This window comes from Saccostrea cucullata, unplaced genomic scaffold, assembly GCF_032062105.1.
Source record: "Saccostrea cucullata isolate Sc308-1 unplaced genomic scaffold, CSIRO_AGI_Scuc_v1 ctg1841, whole genome shotgun sequence".
NCBI classification, from domain to species: Eukaryota; Metazoa; Mollusca; class Bivalvia; order Ostreida; family Ostreidae; genus Saccostrea; species Saccostrea cuccullata.
The window spans coordinates 1,171-8,892 of NW_026923358.1; the positions used below are offsets into that span (position 1 = coordinate 1,171).

The 7,722-nt window shown below is 29.9% G+C and overlaps 1 long non-coding RNA gene across 1 annotated transcript; it reads left to right on the top strand.

The window, feature by feature from the left end:
- The first annotated feature begins 2,945 nt into the window (after positions 1-2,945).
- On the top strand, positions 2,946-5,586 carry LOC134263850 (uncharacterized). Its single transcript, XR_009991363.1, has 7 exons — positions 2,946-3,030; positions 3,386-3,452; positions 3,743-3,795; positions 4,004-4,112; positions 4,566-4,649; positions 5,104-5,198; positions 5,525-5,586. It is a non-coding gene; the product is annotated as an uncharacterized LOC134263850 (long non-coding RNA).
- Positions 5,587-7,722: the final 2,136 nt, after the last annotated feature.

Consider the following 7,722-nt stretch of genomic DNA (forward strand, 5'->3'; position numbering starts at 1 on the left):
CCACAGGTTCAACATCTCACTTAGTCAGGTCAAACATCGATTTTTTTTTTAGACATCTCAGTACAACATTGGAAATGTTATACTTTTTTAAATATAGGTTTATAACGGAACAAAATTTTCAATGATTTGAAAGAATAGGACATGTTATTGAACTTATATTGTAAATACTGACACATATAGGTTGTACAAATGCATGCGTTGACGTTGGTAATTTAAAGATTCGCCATTATAAGTCTTTTTAAAACCGATTACACACAGATTTGAAGTTAATATTTTCTCAAATTTTCTGTATAATATAAAGACTATATACTATATATTGCAACAGCATTTCACAAGAAAATATATATATTTTTTGTTCATCTCGAAGTTATGGACACATCCTTGCACTTTAACAAATTATAACTTTATTCTAAATACTTTAGAAAAGTGGCAATTTAGTTGTGTATTCATGAAAAATATTAAAACTATAATACAAAATATCAGAGTAGAAATGTTCGAAAATAAAACCATCTAACTAGTATCGTACGCCGTGCTCAGTGTTCTGTACAGAGTCATATAAATTGAATACACCCGGGAAACAAAAACTTGTTTTTTTTTAAACGGGACGAGCTCTGTTATTGTTTATGTTTACGATTTACCGGGTCTGGTCAACTTTTATATTCTGCACACACTATTTAGTACGGACTGACATTATACTATACTGTGTTCTACTTTCGAACATTTTAATCTGAATTTTCTAGGTTATATTTCATATGTTGTAATTGCTGTATTAGTAATTAGCATTTCAACTGAGCTTGAAAATAGACAAATGTTCATTTGCTTGTACATCCCAAATGGCTGGGATACTACGTTTGCATTTTTTTTGTATTAATTTTTTTTTCAATTCTAGAGATTAATATACTTAATATTAAAAATGGTATATATTTCCACTGGTTTAATATTACATGCTCTTACATTTCATATGTCACCAGATCAAAACCTGTTTTTTTAGAAATGGAATAAATTAAGCATTTTCTTAACATATACTGTGGTTTCATCAATATTTTGAGCACCAATTTTCGTGGATTTCGTAGTTGAGCAGATCCACGAATTCAAATGTTCATTGAAATACGAAATATGACATTCATTGGTATTGGCAGTGCTTTTGTCCATTGTCCATTCTAACCCTAACCTTTTGTCCATTGAAATTACGTATCCTCGAAAACGCATGTTTTAAAAAATCCACGAAAATTGATGCCAACGAAAATTGATGAAACCACAGTATGATGCAAACATTTTTCAACACGTTATTTAAGATTCTAAGCTGATGTATTTATGAAATAATTACGCACCTGCATCAAAGGATATCCAAGCCATTTTCAGGTTAACTTCTATAAAACCTAAATTAGACCAAACGTAACATAACATGGTACATGCAATGTATATTACACTAGTAGCTGAAAAATTTCATAAAGAAAGTAGAGTACTTTTAGCAATATCATAAACATCAATCTATCATCAATTTTATCATATTTTATAAAATATGACATTACGTTATATATACATGACTAATGCAATTATATTCAAAATTTCAACCTTATTATCTTAATTAAAGCATGTTTGAGTTCTTCAACCTTCATTTAGAAAAAAAACATGATATGTTACTGAAGTACTAAGGATTCTATACGAGAACTTATCGCTAATGTGAAGTCTTTCAATAGTAGGTTAAAGTCCAAAGTCCTATCCACGACGTTCTGATATGTTGGTACCCAAAGAAATCTCAAATGAAATACATTTGAAATATGAAAGCCTTTTACAACAACAGTTTAAAAGGTACATGTAAAGTCAAGGTTGAAATATTGAAAAGTAAATCGTACTCAAAATCAATATTCCCTAGAAGCGTCTGACATTAAACTCAGATCTCAAGATCTCTTAGGCATTCAACAGAAAATTTACATTTAAAATAGAGTTTTAAGTAGCAACACTAAGCACATTATGAAAAACTATTTTATCTTACCACAAGCTTTTCAAATGATAAGACTAAATTCTTCCCCTGTGTAAATATTCATCAACAATTCAAGCCATGTAATATGTATATTACGGAGCGTAAAAGTGCATTTATTAAAGAAACGCAAGGTGTATATATTGAATTCAAATATCTGCATGGTGATGGATCAACAGAACTGCAACGACCAACAGATATTGAACGAAATTTTGATTTAAAACGCAATGTCATTATTGATCATAATGGCTCATTCAATGGAATATATGAAAGTAAGTAAAGAAAATGATGAAAGGTTTTTTCTGCAAATAAGCCTTTACATCAATTATAAAAGAACCAGTGCATGCAGATGTGCTATTTTCCCCTCGCCTTACTTCTTGGTATTTGAATAGAAAGTAGAACTTTAGAAAAGGTATTACCCCATGCTAATGAAAAATTTTGACGAACAAAAGCTTGCATGTTGTTTCACTGCATGAAAAGTCGCGTTTAATATAATTTAATAAATTCGTTTACTCAAGTAAATTTCTTGTATTGAATTTAATTTATGTATAACGGTACATTTTACATGAGATATATTGTGATATAATTAAATACAGTTTTCAAATAAGTATAATCATATTTAATGCAAAATACGTCGAGAATAATATAGTTTAATTGAGATAATTATACGTTCCGTTTAAGAATATCGACATGTAAAAGTAAATATGCTTATGCTTAAAGTTTAAGTACATTTTTGGTATTTTGAATATGTCATAAATAATTCTTTATACCTAATGAAAACTTATGTTGAAACATTTTTGAAAAAAAAAAATATTTAGGCACCCTATTCATTTTAATTTATTTATTTCTCATTTTTATTTATTTACCCTTATGTAGATTTTTCAAAACTGTGGAATATAACTTAGTTTTTTCTCTATGTTGAACTTGATCATGATGTTGTACGGGAGGAAGGGGCGAAAGAGTATTACTCGAAAAGGAGAAGCATGATAAACTTTGGATGGAATTTATGTTTTAACAGAAGATGAAGACATTTACGACCCTGTTTAGCGGTAGGAACAATGTACAAAATTTTATCATGTGTCCTTGAATGAATAATTTCCTCTGCTACAGATAATGTTACTGTTCCTTAATCTGGGCTGTACACATAAAATGCCTGGCAGTAAAAACGTTTGGGCAAGCGCTATTTACATTTTGTAATAATTATTTTACACTTTTAACCATCTAACTTAAAGATGGATTTTAACCAGAATTTTCTCGTTTGGGATTGGTTTCAGAATTTTTGTCACTAAAGTGTTCCTCTGTTCAGCATTTACAGAGAGTGTTGCACAATGTAATAAATTATTTATTTATTTCTTAATGCCTACTCAAGAATATATTGAGCACTTATTTTGATTATTTAAATAGTTGCAGTGTGGACTGTGCCTGAGACGATTCCCCATAACGCCGGCTATGTAGACAGCTTGTGAAAATGGTGAGAACCATACCGCTCAAATTTTCTATTATCACAAATAAACAAACAATGTTTTTATTAACTTGTATCTTTTAGCATAAGAGTATAAAAAATATTGCAACAACTTGAAATGCTATAGGCCTATACCAAGTAGACAATACGAGGTTTATATTCTTATTCCTTATCCTAAAAATACAATAGCAATGGATTCTGAGCTATGCATAATTTTTTTACGTTAAATACGTAAGCATGAATTATTATAAATAGCTATCACATTCTATGATGCACAATTATGCATGCATTATTTACAGGAATCCAAATGCTCACAAGAAATGACAAAAGCAGTATGAAGATTATCACAACGGTAAAATTTCTTAAATTTTCTGATAAGATCAATAAAATCACATGAATTGATTTATTTTAGCTCACCTGAGCCATTTAAAGACCCGAGCGAGTTTTCTGTTCTGTGTCTGGTATTCGTCGGTCATCTATAAACTTTTCAAATTTTTACATTCATGAGAATTATTCCTAGTTTGAATAAAAATCCCTGCAAGATACATCTTTTCTTTCAGAAATTGTGCCAGAAAAGTTTGAAGTAGCTATGGGAATGATCAACATTGAACTTGCTGAGGCTCTCTTCCTGAAAGTGACTTGACCAGATATTTGGCTACCCAGTATGAGGTACGAACTAATCATTTGTTGTACAACTTATTGTGTATGAGATTGCCACCATTTACTGGAAGTTTGCATTTGTTGTCCACTTTAAAAACTTGCTATCTACAGTGTAAGTTGTTAATATATTTTACTTTATGTTAAATCACTTGTTCATTATCCCAATAACTTGCATGTTTAATGCTGTAGATGCTAACCTTTGCATTTAAGTTTACTCTTAAATTCCATGTGTTCCGAGTATGTACACCCATTTCATATCATGTTTTGTCGTCTCTAAATTTAATATAATACATATCATAATATGTACAAGATCACAAAGATCACAAAGATCACAAAGTTTGAGGATTTTATTATTGTATCAATGTTATCTACTTGCTCTATATCATAAATACATCTGTTTGTATATTTTTTCTACGAGATGCCATACCTGCTTTTAATTTTTCATATTTTTTTTATCCATAGTATCTTTCTGCTACATTAAATAAAATATCGTGGAGGAACACGAAGAAAAGGGCTGCGCACCTCAACATATTCAAGGTCAAGCAGGTAAATACATTGGTAAATTGCTAAAACAAAAATGGCAAAAAGTCACTAGTCCCCAATTTACATGTACTTCCACAAATTCTGCAGCTTGCTGCTGTGAAACTATATATATGTGTGTCTTAATATGATAAATGCTGTAAATGCTATTCTTTGCATTTTCCTAAACTTTGTAAATCTTCAAATTCCATGTGCTCGGACTACGGTACCAATATGTATGTTTCATATCATATTTTGTCGTCTATAAATTTGATCTATACATATAATTATATGTTTTTTTATGCAATTCACTTAACTAGATGACACAGAGAATTTTTTTCATTGTGTAAAATGCTATCTTCTTGCCGCAGTCATGTAAGTCATAAGTATACCCTGTTTGTATATTTTTTCTCCTTTTTTGTATATTCTTTCTATGGAGAGCCACACCTGTAATTAATTTTTCATATTTTGTTTATGACAGCTTTTTACCATATCCATAGTATCTTGCTGCTAAATGAAAAAATTAGTGTGGAGGAGCAGAGAAAAGGGCACCTCAACATGTTCAAGGTCAAGCACGTAAAATGCTCCAAAAAAAAAGATGGTGAAAAAAATCATAAGTCCCAAATTTACACGCTTCGAAATCTGTAGCTCGCTGGCCTGAAATTATAGATAATTATCTGTCTTTATTACCCAGATTTGAAAAAATGGCATATCTTTTGTAGTCTTCTGTAAATTTTTAATTAAGCAAAATTGAGCTGTGTTTCCTCTAGGTCAAATGATAATTTTAAAATCAACTCAGATTTTGTTTTTACTATTTAATATATGCAATTGCATAAATCCGGAAGCACACATATAATATGTATATATAGGCAAATGGGTATTTATTTTTATGTTTATTGTAGAAATTAGGAGCTAGGTGTGCTTCTCCAGAGCTGAAAACTTCTTGGTATGAAGAGAAGAAGAAAAAGCAGTTTTAAATATTGATTACGTCTTCATAGTACAAAAAACGATTCTAAAGATAATACTATCTATGAAATAAGAAAGCTGAAGTTGCGTTCTGATGAATGTGAGAATGTCTTCAAAGAACAGGACACCAAAATTGCCATTCTCAAATCAAAGCACTCTAAAAGACAGAGCATAAGAGGAACTAGTACAAATAAAGAATCTAAAAGAGTCAAACCTATGGATGTATTACTTGAACAGAGATGGGCTATTAGAAATGAAATATCTGAGTTGCTACTGTTTTGCACAAATTCAATTTTAGATAAGAAAAATATACCTAGTGTTGTATTTTTGACAGTGAAAGTTTTTTCTTATGCTTGATTACAGATTAAAACTGTTATGTATTTTATTGTTTAAACATTTATTGGTTTGTTGTGTAATCTGCAATCGAATACATTTTAATCTTGATTTATATATCACATATATGTACTATTCTAACTTAAGTAATAAGTGTATGGACATTATTGTGGAAAAAATAAGACAATCATGATCAAGGGTAGTCTGAAAGAGCTTTGCTGGCAGTAAGTTGCAGATCTTGATACCCAAGTAAGAGAAAGGTGGCGTCTCTGACCGATCCTTTTGCTGTTGCTTGTGGGCGAGTGAGGCTTCTCTGTCAGTGGCTTAGTGAGTCATAGATGTAAAAAATAGAAAAGGCAAATGAGGTAGAGACATTTCTGAGTAAAAAGGGGGTGAATTGTGATTTAAATAAATATTACAATTGATATTGCAAGAGTAAAATATTAATTTGTTTCCTTCCATTTGAAGTAAGAGAGTTTATGAATTATGAGTTATGGAATTGTAATTAAGGCTTAAAAAATTGTTAAAAATACTTTTACATATGTTTATACAGGACTTTTATATGTGCATGTTTCAGAGCTCATTTTTGATATTTTAAAGCAAAGTTGAAAATATCACCATTGAAATGTTTTGCATTCCAATGTAACGTTGATTTAATGAGGATATCTTATATTACAATCATCAAGCAATAAACCTAACAGAAATGAGCTACATGTATTGTAAACAAATTTAAGCTGCTATTGTTTTGTGTAGTTGTGATACTTTTTCCTTAATTTGAATTGACATAACCAAATGATATAAAGGTTTTTTTTTTTGGGGTCTTGTATTTTTCACAGTCAACATTAAGTATTTTTCAAGTTGAACTTGGATAATAAGTGCATGGACATCTATTGTGGAAATACTTGGGAAACAATATAAGGGTGGTCTAAAAGAGCTTTGCTGGCAGTAAGTTGCAGATCTTGATACCCAAGCAAGAGAAAGGTGGTGTCTCTGACCGATCCTTTTGCTGTTGCTTGTGGGCGAGTGAGGCTTCTCTGTTAGTGGCTTAGTGTGTCTTATTAAAATGTACATGTAGAAAGAATGGACAACTTTTATTTGCAACTTTTATTCTTTTTATGCAAAGTATGATATAATTTATTGTGGGAAATTGAAAAGCCATTTACAACCCATGCAGAAGTTTTAATAGGGGCAGTTTCAGTAAGATTTTGCAGTCTTTTGGAGTCCAGAATGACTACATTTTTTACCTGTTGTGTTTTGATTTATTGCGGATTTGAATTTTACATATAATACTATTCTTATATTATTTATAATTACTTCAGTATATTACTTACTACTAGTATGTAGAAATTTACTCCATTATAATTGAGCTACAATCATGATTGTAATTTTTTTATTCTGACTTTTAGGCTTAAATTTGAAATATGTTGTACTTTGTTAGAACTCATTGTTTGTACACTATTGAGATAAGATCTAATAAAATTGAATGAGAAATGGATTTGTGTAAGATTGTAAAATACTTGCCAAAAAACCCACAATTGTAAACCATACAAATTATAGATGGAATAAATGTAAAATAAAAATATTATGCAATAATATAATAATGTTAAATTTCATCAAATACAACCTTAAATCTTAATTATATGGGAAGGTTTAATCCGTACATTTTCATCACATATACAAAAGATTTAATATTAGTTTATGAAAGAATAAAATTTGTACGTATTAGTAAGTTTACAATTCTTCGTATATAACTTAATTTTTGGAAGTATTATAAAGTAAAGTGTGAATTTAACAAAAAATA